General features: G+C 37.5%; 1 pseudogene; it reads right to left on the bottom strand.

The window, feature by feature from the left end:
• Positions 1–3,141: 3,141 nt before the first annotated feature.
• Positions 3,142–14,851, bottom strand: part of LOC149162217 (zingipain-2-like) — an 82,046-nt pseudogene continuing 70,336 nt past the window's right edge.

Genomic DNA, 14,851 nt, shown 5'->3' on the forward strand with positions numbered 1-14,851 from the left:
AAATACTTGGGTTTAATATAAATACCATGGGTTTATAATCACGGTCTACCATGGTCAACCATGGTCCAACGTCACATTGTGACAAAGACTTTATTAATATGAAAATTGACCATGGTTGAACATCGCAATGTGACAAAGATTGTTTAGATATGAAAATTAATCATGCTCAACCATGATTATCCATGGTCCAATGTCTCTTTGTGAAAAAGATTTTCTCAATATGACAATGAACCATGGTCAACAACAATGTTTATTTTTGTGTTTATACTATTTATCTTAGGGTTTATATGCCTTGCGTTTATAATAGTAATCCCTTGGGTTTAATATTATTCTCTTGGGTTTATAATAATTATGGGTTTTGTGATTAATCCCTAAATTTGTGTTTTGTAATTATTCCCTTGGGTTTATTATTCCTTTGGGTTTATAATATCAATCTCTTGGGTTTATTAATCTAAGGGTTGATATTCCTATGGTATAATATTATTCATAGGATTTATAATATTAATCCTAGAGTTTAATATAAATCCCTTGGGTTTACAATGATGGTCAACCACGGTCAACAATGGTCCAATGTCACATTGTGCCAAAGATTGTCTCAATATGAAAATCAACCATGGTCACCTCATTCCAACATCACATTGTGGCTAAGATTTTCTCAATATAAACCCCAAGAAAATCCATTGGGTTTATTATTCTTGGGGTTTATACAACTTGAGTTTATAACATTAATCTCTTGGGTTTAATATATTCCCTTAGGTTTATATTATCAATCCCTTTGAACTTATTAATGTAAAGGTTCATATTCCTAGGGTGTATAATAATAAATTCCTTGGGTTTATTGATGCTTTAGGTTTATGACATTAATAATTATTTGTGTTTATAATATTAATCTTAAGAAATTATAATAGTATTAATCCCAAGTGTTATTAAATTTATTAGTGAATTAATTATTATTAAATTAATTAATTATTTAATATTCATTATCTATTATTAATTTATAATTAAATTATTAATTAATAAATATGGTTAGTGACAATAATATTATTATTTTAGTATTATTATTCAATTAAATTATTTAATATTATGTAATTATTCAATATTATTTAACTATTTAATATTTTAAAATTATTTATTTTTTAAAATTATTTAATTTAAATTTATTTATTATTATTTAATTATTTACTTAAAAAAATATTGAATGACAACAGTTTTAATAGTAATAGTTATCTAATAATAATAATTATTATTTTGAAATGGCTATAATAATCTTTAATAAAAGTTAATTATTTTTAATAGTAATATTTTTATTGTAATAATTTTTCTTGTAATATTATTTTTATTATTATATACTAAATTTGTGATAAATACAAATAAAATCTTCAAGATATATCCACCACATTTAAGTTATAATAGTTCTTATTCAATGTCCCCATTTCCAATATTAATGTTCAAATTCATTCTCTCAATTGTTTTCTAAACTTGCTAAACATTCAAAGCAAAACAGTAATTCAAAACAAAAAATCTTCGAAATTGATAATTAATCTTCCAATTACTTTTACTCTGCCCACAGCCCATCCCTGCTATATGCCTCCAGGAGATCCCCACTATCTATTTTGTGTTAAGACATGTATTATCCTCAACATTCTATATTGCAGGTATGTGTAGGTAAATTAGGAACTGCTAGATTAATCTATTAAACTGCAATCCGATCGGATATCAATTTGGGCGAATTTGGTGACTATCTTTTAGTCTAACCAAGTAATTAGAAAAATCCAATTCATCCATTTTATTGTTCTTATTTATTATTTTTTCAATAGAGTAATTACTAATTTGTAACTGTGTTGGTTTTGTGACAAGGTGAATTCTCACAGCTGTCACAGTAACCACTATGTGTCTGGTTATGTCCTTTAAGAACACATGGTTAATTTAGGGATTTTAACTTATAACCTCTTGAGATATAACAAGGTCTGTGCTCTCATCTATTCTATTATTAAAATTATTAAATATTAAATTTTTTTAATGAATCAAAGCATCAATCTGGCCACTTATAGAATTCTATTCCCACATCCCAGATTTAACAATATAGATGATTAACTTTTCACAGCGATTACAATCAATTGAAGCTGTAGAAGAAGATATTCTGTAGAATAAAATATTAGCTTATTTATGCAATTTATAAGTATCATCGTTGTTGTCGTCTAGTGCTGACATATCAATATCATCATTGTTGTTAGTCTAATACTTAGATATCATCACTGTTGTTCTGTAAAGTAAATGCAGCTTACAGAACAGACACTTGAACTGAATAGAAGCAGGGAAAGGAAATTGAAATAGGGGATCAAGGACAAGGAATACAATAGAGTACGGAAAGAAAATTGAAATAGGGCATCAAGAATTGGAAATACAAGAGAGACCGTAAAAAAAAATTGAAATAGAGGATAAAGGAGGATCTGCACGGGCAAACTGAGGTTGGGGATTTAGACATCCAATGGGTATGGTTGAATTTGCTTCATGCCCATGCCTATCCATATGGCTATGCATATGCTAGCAATGAGATAACATTCGGAGTTTCAAAAAACTTCTATAGCTTTTAATCTATATAAATTTAACACCTCAAATTTATCATTTCAACGATTTCTCAGACAATTTTGTACACCAATAAAGATCAGGGCAATTGGGTTCTATGGTTTAATTGTTTAACCAATAGTTGTTGCAGCTAGCAAACACTATTTCACCAGTATCCCAATTTTCAAAACATAGCTCGTATTATCGTAATAAATCAAATTTCTGCACAACATGAAATCCACCACAGCAGAATAACGAAATAGAAATATAGAATCTCTCTATTACACAACATAGTTTATTTCCCTTTCACTCCTATCACCATCTTAAGAGATGGAAGGGGAGTCGAATGGGTTTATTCTATGTGATTATTCTTCCACTCCAACAATACCATCACCACACATACAGAATTGAAACAAATAGTGTCAAGGATGGGGCCCAAGGGTAAGTTGCTCTAGCCATAATTTTTTTTTGGTAAAAAATATGTATATGTAGATAAATATTAGAAGCAAATGTCGAGGCCCAAAACTATTCTAAATATATTTATCAGTACACTGCAGGGGATAGCTCTGGACTGGGCTAGGTTTCCTACTTGGTGGGATAGGAGGCAACTGCATTGATAGCGCAGACACCATTTTCCTTATCTGTGTTTCTCTGTATGTAAAAGTATCCATTCAGTCCCCAACCTGTACCCCATGAATTCTTGACGATCCAGTAGTCTACATCTCCTTCATACGAATATCCGACGATGAGTACTGCGTGGTCCATTTCTGCTGGATCGTTGGAGCAATTGCCATTGTATATGCCCTACAAAAATGCCAGTGCGGGATGTCATTAGGGTTTATTTCGATCTCTGGAGAAGTTCAGATTTATATGTCGGAGTTCTAATAGTTGTAACCTAAATACATAAATAGGTATTATAATTATTGTAAATGTCGTACCCCAACGTACAACATAAAGTCTGGACTAGCGGCCACGAATCCAACGCTGATGGGTTGTTGTGAAACTGCACACAGAAGCGACGAGTCTGAGTTTGTCACGATGTTGTAACTGCGTATGGTCACCCTCTCGTATCCTTCCTGTTTGCATGACAAATTAGAAAAACAGCACTTTAGTTTGAATAACAATTTTTCCCATGTAAACTGAACAATTAGAAGAATCATATCTGCATTTAACTTTAGTAATGTACTAAATAAGATCATTTGACCTTTGTCTCACTGCTCATACTAATTTTGAAATTTTAAGTTTTAAAATAATATTTCACTCATTTAAACTAAGAAACTAGAGGAATCATACATGTGCATTTAACTTTAGTCTGCTTCATGAAAGTAAATAAGATCCTTAACATTTATCTCTTTCGTCAAAGTAAATACTAATTCAAAAATTTTAAAATGATTTTCTACTTGAAATATATAAGAAATAAAAGTAAAGTAAAGTTATGTATATATAAATTTGTTTGAATGTTAAGTGTAAGTAATTGTTCGATGTTGAATTAAATTATAATGAGTACTCATTTTATATAATTATTTTAATAAACATATAGTGAAATACACTGGAAATATATATAAAAAATACACATCTTTCACTTGTGCGAAGACAATGAAAAAAATAGATTAAATATTTTTTTGCAATATAAAATTATTTATCTTGCTATTACTTTTAAAATTGATGTTAATAGCACAAATTTTTTTTGGTAATCTTATTTTTCCATTTTAATTTTGTCTAATGACGTTTGCGGTCATGAGTGACGTTACCTCTACTGCGATCATGTGCTACCTATGAGAATTTCACATTAATTCAATACATGAAATTTAATATTATTCTACCATTCCTATTTTATATTAGGTCTCAATTTTATAATAATTTTTATACGACTAATTCATAAAAGAAAATAAATAAATCTGAAGTTTAGTTCTCCCACCATGAAAATAAAAAATAAAGCATAAAAGTGCATTTATTAGAGTAATTGATCTTTTATCGTTCTGTAAACCAAAGTTGGTTTGAATGGACATTAATTATCAGCATCACTATATTTCAATTATTTGGACAATGAATCATGTTTAATCATGTTTTTGTTGATTTACAATGGATACAAAGTACTTTATTTTAAAGTATGGTAATTACGTCTTTGTCTATTTATTGGGCTTATTTATATTGTTTCCAAGCGTAAGCTCCTTACATGCTCCTTAGGATTTTGGTGTAGGAATATTTTGGTGTGAGGAAAAAAATAATTTACTGGGAGGCACATGAGAGGAGTATCACTCAAAAATTCGGTTTTAGAAATGTCAACTGGCTCAAAAATAGGTTGTGGAGTGGATATCGCAATCATACAGGGACTTAATTAAAATAGACAACAAAACATAGTTAAAACAAAAAATTTAGAGGGTTGTCGTAAATTTAATTCTGTAAGATTAATACCATAATGCAACAAGCCACACTTTATATTATATGTCAAAATGTAAGGAAATACATTCACATGATAAATAGAAGCTCGAGCTCCAAGTGAAAAACACTACAAACTTAATGTGATTTATGCATCAGTGGGGTTGCAGAGTAAACTTTTGTAAAACTCTCTCTAAAACTGGTTTTCACGCGCCCACCAATATTTTCTCCTCACTACCTCATATATTCTCTCTCTCTCTCTAACTTGCCCACTTACTTACAAAATGAATTTTACATCCATATTTATCTCAAGATACAAATTTGACATTAATGCATGACATAGAAAATAATTAACACGAAGCATGGGCAATTTTACATAGTAAATGATTTTCTGAACTTGCAGGTGTTGTGGAGTGTGGCAATAGTTACAGAGTGAATGTTTGCCCATACTTATTTACTAAACTTCATTAAATGCCTTGACTCCTGTGATGTGTTGCGGAATGGTCCGCATTGTACTTCTTCTCTGACTTTTGTCCTTTCGCCTGTAAAGAAAATCACAACCATGTAGTGGTTGACTAGGCAAGCATGGTGTTTGTCAATGTGTTTAAGGCGGTGGTTGGGATTATTATTTCCAACAGTCCCCCTTCATCACAATTTCTGCCATTGAAAATTTCCAATCAATGGCTTTGTGAAAATATCAGCAAATTGTTCCTCTGACCTACAGTGATGCAACACAATTTCATCGTTGTTAATCAACTCTGTGATTAAATGATATTCAGCATCAATATGCTTGGTCCTCTTGTGAAAAAATGAATTCTTTGACAATGTAATTGTGGATATGTTGTCGCAAAAATAGTTGTCGCTCCCTCCTGGTCGTGGTGAAGATCCCTCAACATCCTTCTCATCCAAACTACCTGACACACTACTGTTGTTGCGATGACATATTGATCTTCTGCTATTGACAATGAAACCATTGGCTGCTTCTTGGAAGCCCATGAAATGGATCCCGAACCCAAACGAAAAACATATCCTAACATGCTCTTTCCGTCATCGACACTTCCTCCTTAATCAGTGTTAGTGTAACCAACCAGCCTAAAGTCATCTGTTGCGACGTACAAAACGCCATATTGTTTTGTCCCATTGACATACCTTAGAATTATTTTCGCTTATTTCCAATGTGTCTCATTGGGTGTCTCCATGAACCTCGAGACCAAACTAACTGCATACATTATATCTAGCCTAGTGGCGGTCAAATACATCAAGCTGCATATCGTACTTTTGTAGAATGTTAGATTGACATTGTTGTTGTAATCTTCTTTGCTTAACTTCAACCCCATGACAGTTGGAGTTGGTGCGGGCTTGCTATTCTACATTTTAAACCTCTCCAAAATATCTGCTACATACTTTTCTTGAGAGATAAAAATGTCATTTTCTATTTTCTTAACTTCTATGCCCAAAAAATATCTTAAAAACCCCAAGTCAGTCATTTCATATTCATTTTTCATCACTTGTTTGAAATCAACAATGAGGAAATAATCATTTCCTGTAAAAATTAAATCATCTACATAAAAGACGACAACAAGAATCTTACCATTGCTCTCTTTGATGTAGAGAGTAGGCTCATCGTCACATTTGTCGAAATCATTGTCCAACAAGTAGGCATCTGTCCTACCGTACCATGCATACAGTGCTTGCTTCAACCCATAAAGAGCTTTCCTCAACTGATACACTTTGTCTTCTTGGCCTTCTACCTCATAACCAGGTGGTTGCACAACATACACTCCCTCTTTCAGCAGTCCATTCAAGAATGTTGACTTTACGTCCATTTGATACACTTTCCATTTATGGTGTGTGACAATTGCCACAACTGTACGCACCATATCCATCCTCGCAATTGGAACGAACGTCTCTGTATAATCTCTTCCATGCTTCTACTTGTATCCTTTGCCAACTAACCTTGCTTTGTGCCTTTCAATCTTACCATCGACATTACTCTTGGTCTTATAGACCCACTTCACTACAATGACTGGTTTTCCTTGCGGAAAGTCCACTAACTCCCATGTGTCATTCTTTTCTATTGCTTTTATTTCTTCCTCCATTACAACAACCCATTGTTCTTCTTTGACTACATCTTCAAAATGTATTAGGTCATCTACATGACAAAATAATGCAAATAAGGAATTCAGACTAGCACTGCTATCAACTTCATCTTGCTCATAAAGCTCATTTAAATTTCTAAATTGTGGTCTTCTTGTGCTCATTGAAGATGGGCTTGATATCTCACTTGGTGTTGTGCTTTGCAGCATGCTTGGAGAAGCACTTGCTTGACTACGTGACTTTATCCTATTATTTGTTGATGGTGTTCCTCGCTACCTGCTTTGTTGCACTTGAATAGGAGTAGAGGGAGTCACCGTTGAGGAATTGTTTGATACTGTCAGTTCCTCTTTATCCTCATGTGGTATACATTCTTTCACATTGATTATCTTCTCTAAACTTCCATCCCATGCTTCCTCTTCTAAGAACTGCACATCTCTGCTGATTATGACCTGCTTGGTTAATGGATTGTAGAGTTTGTATGCCTTGGATTCATCACTGTATCCAACAAATATACATTTCTCCCCCTTTTTGTCCAACTTTTTCCTCAATTCATCGGGGCATGTGCATATGCCACACATCCAAAAACTCCCATCTGAGTGACACTATGCTTTCTTCCACTCCATGCCTCTTCAAGAACCAAATTCAAGATATACACTGCACAAGTGATGACTTCAGCCCAATAATCATTTGAAAAATGCTTTGCCTTCAACATACTCCTTACCATTTCGATAATGGTCCTACTCTTCCTTTCCACCACACCATTTTGATAAGGTGTATATCTTGTTGTAAATTTCTTGTGAATTCCATGTTCCCTACAAAAAGGTAGGAAATCATTTGAGATGTATTTGCCACCTCTGTCAATCCTGAGGACATTAATGTAGTGTCCACTTTACTTCTCAACAAGAGCCTTGTATTGACAAAAGCGCTCAAACACTTCACTCTTCTGTTTGAGGAGATAAACCCATGTCTTCCTTGTGTAGTCATCTATGAAGGTCAATAGATAATGGCTACCACCAATTGATGGTGTCTCCATGGGTCCACATAAATCTGAGTGGACAATCTCCAAAGTTTCCTTTTCCCTTACTCACTTTCCTACTGGAAATGTCTCTCTATGTTTCTTTCCCAAGATGCATCCTTCACATATGTTGTTTGGTTTCTCTTTGAGTGGCAAACCCTTCACCATGCCTTTCATATGCATCAAATTCAAACCTCCCAAGTTGAGATGACCAAATCTCAAATGCCATAACCAATTTTCATCTTTGACTTCTGCTTGATAGTTTACTTGTATGACAGCTACATATTTTCTTGCATCCTCTTGTGAGTTCATTGATAGTTGTGCTTGTGCACCTTCTTCTTTCAAATCTGATCTTATCTTTAGGGGAAACATTCTATTGTTTGTCATCTTAACCTTTGCAATCAATTGTATGCTTGGAGACCTATCCAAAATTGTGCACACATAATTTTTGAAGAAGACATTGTAGCCATTTTGCATGAGCTATCCAATGCTTATGAGGTTATGGTGCAGAACATGGAAAAAGTAAACATCTGAGATGTACTTCTCCCTCCCCCCCCCCCTTCTTTGTTGCTATCAGTCCCTAATGTCACTTCAGATTTTACACTTTCATCTAGATTGGAAAACATTTCTATGTTCCCTGACATGTGGTTGCTACAACTTGAAGCTAGATACCATATATCACTCTGTTTTTCTTGTGCTACATTACAATCTAAAAACAAGCTATCATGGTTCTGACTTTCCTTTGTGAAATTTACACTTGGTTTGTTACTAATGTCATATTTCTCCTTTCTACGTTCATTTTCATAATGACCATACTTCTTACAGTAATGACATTGAACTTGAGATTTATCATACCTCTGACCTTGTGCTTGATTTTGTCTTGGGCCTTGAGTTGGAATTTGATTGCTTCCCCTTCCACTTGAGCTTTCAGGGTTGCTTCTTCCACCTCTGTGTGGGCTTCTTCCTCTTCCTCTAGCATATGATCTTGCTCTACCTTGACCTTGACCAAAGGAAACTTGCGTCTTGAAGGCATGCTCCAATGAGGAGCTTGTTGCTCTTGTTGTCTTGTTGGGGCCTGACCCAAGCTCAGAAGTGATTTAGCCAAACAAATCCTGAAACTACCAGCCCCTTCGGCAACAATCCGTAGTGCCTGGACTTAGGTCTCACCCTAGGTAGTATGGGAGGGTGTTGGAACTAGGTTTCTGCACCCTAGGGATGTCTTGATGAAGTCTAGGAAGTTCGCAAACCAAACCTGCATGCTGGAGTTGCTCTGCACAGCCGTCTGCCCTTCGCAACTTGTGCAACTGCTTCCGCGCAGCTCTGTAAAGAGTACAACGAGGTGCTATCTAGATCCTTTATCCTTGCTGTGCTATTATCATAGATCTTACTTAATTGTGTGGGCCCAATATTCTCATTAATCATTCAACATTCATAACAGGTATGTGCAATCATAAAACTGTAAAGAGATGCATAAATATAGCAGAAGCATAGACACAGAATATTCTTGAATCAACTTATCTTTTGTTAATTCGCTGTCGAAGTACAATCCCAACTCCGCCCTACGCACTCAGCTGCAGGGGTTGGTACACACAGCTGTGGACTCTACCAGGCCTCTACGCACTTAGCTGCAGAGCCTCTTACTACTACTACAACCTAAGACTCAGATTCACAGACTTAGAGCTAATTCATAATCCAAAAGCCATATGAATTTTCAAAGATAAGACTGACTTTACCCTTAGAGCCTCGCTCTATTTATACAATCCCATGGTCCTCGGACCATGGGTAGGCCAACACAATTTACATTAAATTATATTATCTTAGGGCGAACAACCCTAGACTCTCGCACTCTACGCCCACATTTCGCAGAGTCTTTACATTACATTTGACCAAAATTCGGGCTTCAATCCCAAAAAACATGTTATGGGGTATCTGTTGCCCAACAGGCCCCCAACACAATCATCATGACTCATCCCGACTCACTTCGTTGGTGTGGCGATCTTTGCGTGAAGTCCATCTAACTGTGCATGTGCTACGTGAATGTCCACAACTCACCATGTTGTCGTCGTCTGGATCTACTCCATTTCTACTTCTGAATCATCTGCGTCTGACTTGATTGTCTACTTTGGTGTCCACTTCTAGTACCTGTGTTTATAGTCCCGCACCTTTGTCCGGCTTGTCGGGTCGCGAAGACTGTGCTTTGGTCGGTTAGTTAGACAGTCGGCCCACCCATGTAGGGCTTCAGGCGACTGCCATTTACTCTTGCTGGGAAGGGCTCTCCATTAAGTCTGACTGGCTGGATAATGCCTCCATCTATGACCCCCTTTACCACATACAGTCCCAACCAATGCATTCTGAATTTTCCAGAAAATTTTTCGAACTTGCTATCATACAGCAACACTAAATCGTTTACCTTGAATGTGTGCAACTTGATATGGCGATTGTGCCAAGATTTCTAGCATTGTTTCTATACCTGCTAATGGAATCCCACCAAAAACTGTTCTTCCTCGAGTTCTTCCAATTGTGCGAGCCTCTCTTCCAAGGCTTCATGGTCCAACATGATTGTAATTGATGCTATCCAAAAACTGGGTATGATGTATTACATGGGCATGACTGCTTCCGTGCCATAGACTAACCTGAAAGGTGTCTGACCCGTCAATTTTTTGCACATGGTTCTATATGCCCATAATATGGCAGGTATGCACAGGTCCAGTCGTTTCGCTGCGCGTTACATAGTTTTATCAGCGCAGTCTCCTAAATCTTGTTGAATGCTTCTATTGTCCCCTTAGCTTGTGAATGGTATGGAGTACTTTGTTGATGATACACCTGGAACTCCTCAGTGATTGTTCTGATAGTTTCATTCATGAAGTGTGTTCTGCAGTCACTCATTAAAATTTTCAGGCATCCAAACCGTATCAACATGTTTTCGAACAAAATTTTTGCAGTTGTGGCAGTTGTGAAATCATTAACCAGCTACGCTTCCACCCATCAAGTCAGGTACTCTGTCGCGGTGATGATGTAGCACGCACATATCTTTCCCTGAGGTTTGATTGGTCCCACAAAATTGATCACCCATTTTTCGAATGGCTGCAACGTCATCTATGGACTGAGTGGCATCTCATCCCTTCATGATGGTTTCCCAGTCCTTTGACATATGTCGCAGAGCCGATAGTATGCTTTTGAATCTTGATGTAGGGTTGGCCACCATATCCTAGCGCAAAGAATCTTTTGTGTCTTCGCGCATCCTGCATCATAGTGTCCTCCTATAGCGTCCCCATGTGCTTCCGTCAGGACCTATCCTCGTTCAAATTTGGGTACATATCTTCACAATATCTCATCATTTCCCATTTTGTAGAGGTGCCCCACGATGATAGAAAAGTCCACCGTTCACACCACCAATTCCCTCTTCTACTGGACTAAATATTCCTTCAGCGTGGTCCCTGTGGTTAAAAATGGATTATAGCTTTGAAGTAGCCATTCGTGACAGGCAATGCAAAGAGTTGTGCATCGGGTAGTCCTTCTTCCAAATTTGTTGCCTCCTCACCTGTCTCAATTCGTGATAAGTGATATGGTCCTGCATTTAGGCGTCCCGGCTTTACGATGACCTCGAAGTCATATTCTTGAAACAGTAATAGCCATCTGCATATGTGCCCGCCCCAACACAGGCTTGTTCACTAGGTATTTCAACACAGAATGATCGGTATACATCTTGAAGTGCCCGCCAAGTAAATAGTGTTGGGATTTTTGGAGCATGTATACCATTTCCAACCCTTCACGCTTAGTAGTAGAATAGTTCTTTTCTGCTTTGGATAGTCGCAGACTCGCGGGCGTGATCAGGTGATCCACACCTTCCGCACCTTCCTACATAAGTACCGCTCCTAGTGCAATACATGACGCATCAACATGTACATGAAATTATATGTCCCGTTTTGGGAAGACCAAGATGGGAGCGGATGCCATTTTCTCCTTGAAAACATCCAAACTTTTCTTACAATCATCATTCCAACAATATGTAGCACCCTTTTACAAATTTTTTCATCGACGCTGTTATTTGTGCATAGCTCTTGATAAAATTTCTATAGTAACCAGTGTGCCGCAAATTAGTGCATAGTTGTTTGACACTTTGTGGCACTTCCAGATTGAGAATAACAAAAATCTTCGTAGGATCCAATATCAGGCCTTTTTTGTAGACCACATGACCGAGTAGGTTTCCAAAGGGGAGGACGAAGGTGCACTTTTTAAGATTCAGCACAATCTGGTGTCATCAACAAGTATCCAACATCAAATGTAAGCTCGCTATATGGCGTTTAACTAACCCAAATATAATCCAATCATCTAGATAGACCTCCAAGAACTTGTGGATGTATTCCTTGAACGCGGTCACCACTACGTGCGAAAATATCGCTGGCACGTTTTTCAGTCCAAAGGGCATAACGATGGATTGAAAACAACACCATTCAGTTGCGAAGGTTGTCTTGCTCCTATATTTTGGCATGTTCTTGATCTGATGGTACCCTAAGAAGCCATCCATGAATGAGTAAGCTTCCTGACTGCCAACATTCTCCAATAGTTCATTTGTAAATGGTGTCGAGAATGGATCGTGAACACATGCATCGTTAAGCTTCCTGAGGTCCATGCAGATTCTAATTTCGCCCTTCCATTTTTTCTCCTGTACTACCATAGGACTCACCCAGTCGGATTCTTCCACTAGTTCAATAATTTCGGCTGCAAGCAATTTGTCTAATTCTTCGCAGACCTTTTCTTTATACTTCGGATTCAAACGGTAAGGTCGCTGCTTAACTAGCTTCGCGTTTGGTTTCAGAGCGATCTTCATCATCCCTAAGTCACCAATGATCCCCTTTAAGTCCATGACTTTGGTCGGGAGCAAATCTTGATATTCGCAGAGTAACTCAGCGACCTTATCTACTGTAGCATCGTCCCAATAGTCTCCAAGCGTCACGTACTTCAGCTCCGAGTCTATACTAATGTTTACCTACTTTGTTTTTAGTGGCATAGTGATGTCGGGATCCTCAATTGATGGTCCTCAAACTTCGCAACACCCTTCAGTTTCTGGAATATTAATATTTCAGGGGTCATCATCATCCTCCTCTACTTGTACATTATAACATTCTAGGGCACTGCTTAACTGGGTTGGCCATGCTGGTTGAACTACTTCCTGTGGTTCCTGTGGTATTTTGAAGATGGCGACTTTTACGGCTTGCAGCACTTTTTCAACAGTATCCAACCATCGGTCTTCAAATGTAAATGTTAACAAAAATCCCTCACACAAGACATCCCATTCACCTGTACCATGTCAAAGTTCCGTCTCGGTATGCCAATTCATGGGTATGACATCCAGGGTATGGTAGAATAAGTGTACCATTTAGGTTGAGGTTCTTCTCCATAGGTCTTTGTCCATTTTTCGAGGTGCGTGCGCAGGTCACCGCATCCATCATATTTATCTGATATCCGTAGTTGTGGTTTCCCAAATCGTAGGTGCATCATCCTCCTACAGCCGCACCAGTTTTCAAAATTTCCTTGATGTGTTCCACACCAATGCGCAGGTGTCACATGCAATGCTTACTTCAACGCATTGAACCATTGTTGTTCTAGTACTCCACTGTCAAACTTGCTCAAGAATTCATCCACCGCTGTCAATCCATCATATGTTGGCAGATCTCAGGCCTGAGTTGAAATGCAACGCATCGATCTAATCATCATGTTGCAATTCAATGTTGTCACTTCATTCAACCGATTGTGCCAGTGTTCATCTTTTTCATCTGAATCCGAGGTGCGAGAAGTTGCATGCTCCCATGAGACGCTTCCATCTACAATCGGATTCACCAAATCCTTATTCTATGCAGTTATCTTGTAGATACAATCCAACTCATCATCGCTTCCATCATCGCACACAGGTTCGATGTAGCGCACTCCTTCGGGTGGGTCTAGCAGGAAAAACTACGTGAAGGGAATTTTTCTCAAATATCATCTTCCACTTCTTCAGGTTAATGACTCCATTCATATCATTGGCCAGTCAGTTTGTAGCAACATGGGATAAGGATTGTTGTCATCGACAATCTCTATTACTTCAAAGTCTGTCTACGTACTCGCGCCTTTGATATCGACTGTTACCTGTTGCAACCTCCCCATGGGCAAAATATTTTGTTGGTTCGCCATTCATAATTGAATAGGGGACCATTGTAACACGGTCCTTCCCATACGTTCCCATGTTTACTTTGGTAATACATTCATGTCCGAACCTAGGTCTAGAATTACATGATCCATTTCATACTCACCAATTTGTGCCGTCAATCTCATTTCCCTCCCAATGTGCAATGCATGCTTTCCTAGTTTCTAGACCACACGCGGTTCCCCTAACCCTACACACCTATTTATCAACTCTTGTAGTCCCTTAACTTCCTTATTGTCGCGCAATAGTTTCATGCATGTCTCCAGAAAGGTAGTAAGCATAGATAGATCCATCCCTGGCTCGGGTTGATCCTTACTACCTGAAGTGGGGACCTCCACGAAGCTCCTCTTAGCTTCCATGAATGTCTCCTTTGTGCATTCTAAGTCAAACTCAGGATCCATTGTAGGAGCCTTGCGAACCCATGCATCTTCCTCGGGCTGCTTCCCCTTATCTTCCCCTGTAGTCACACCGCTTCTGAGCACTATATTCACATTTTGGTCTTCTTCGTTGGGTTCACACCTCATCATTTGAATATTTTGAGTTGAAATAGGCTGGAGTACCCCTTTCTCACACATTTGTGCAATCAGCATAGGACGATCTACCATTTC

Source organism: Pinus tabuliformis, chromosome 5_2, assembly GCF_031772625.1.
Source record: "Pinus tabuliformis cultivar Carrire ecotype Pingquan chromosome 5_2, CPIR1, whole genome shotgun sequence".
Taxonomy (NCBI): Eukaryota; Viridiplantae; Streptophyta; class Pinopsida; order Pinales; family Pinaceae; genus Pinus; species Pinus tabuliformis.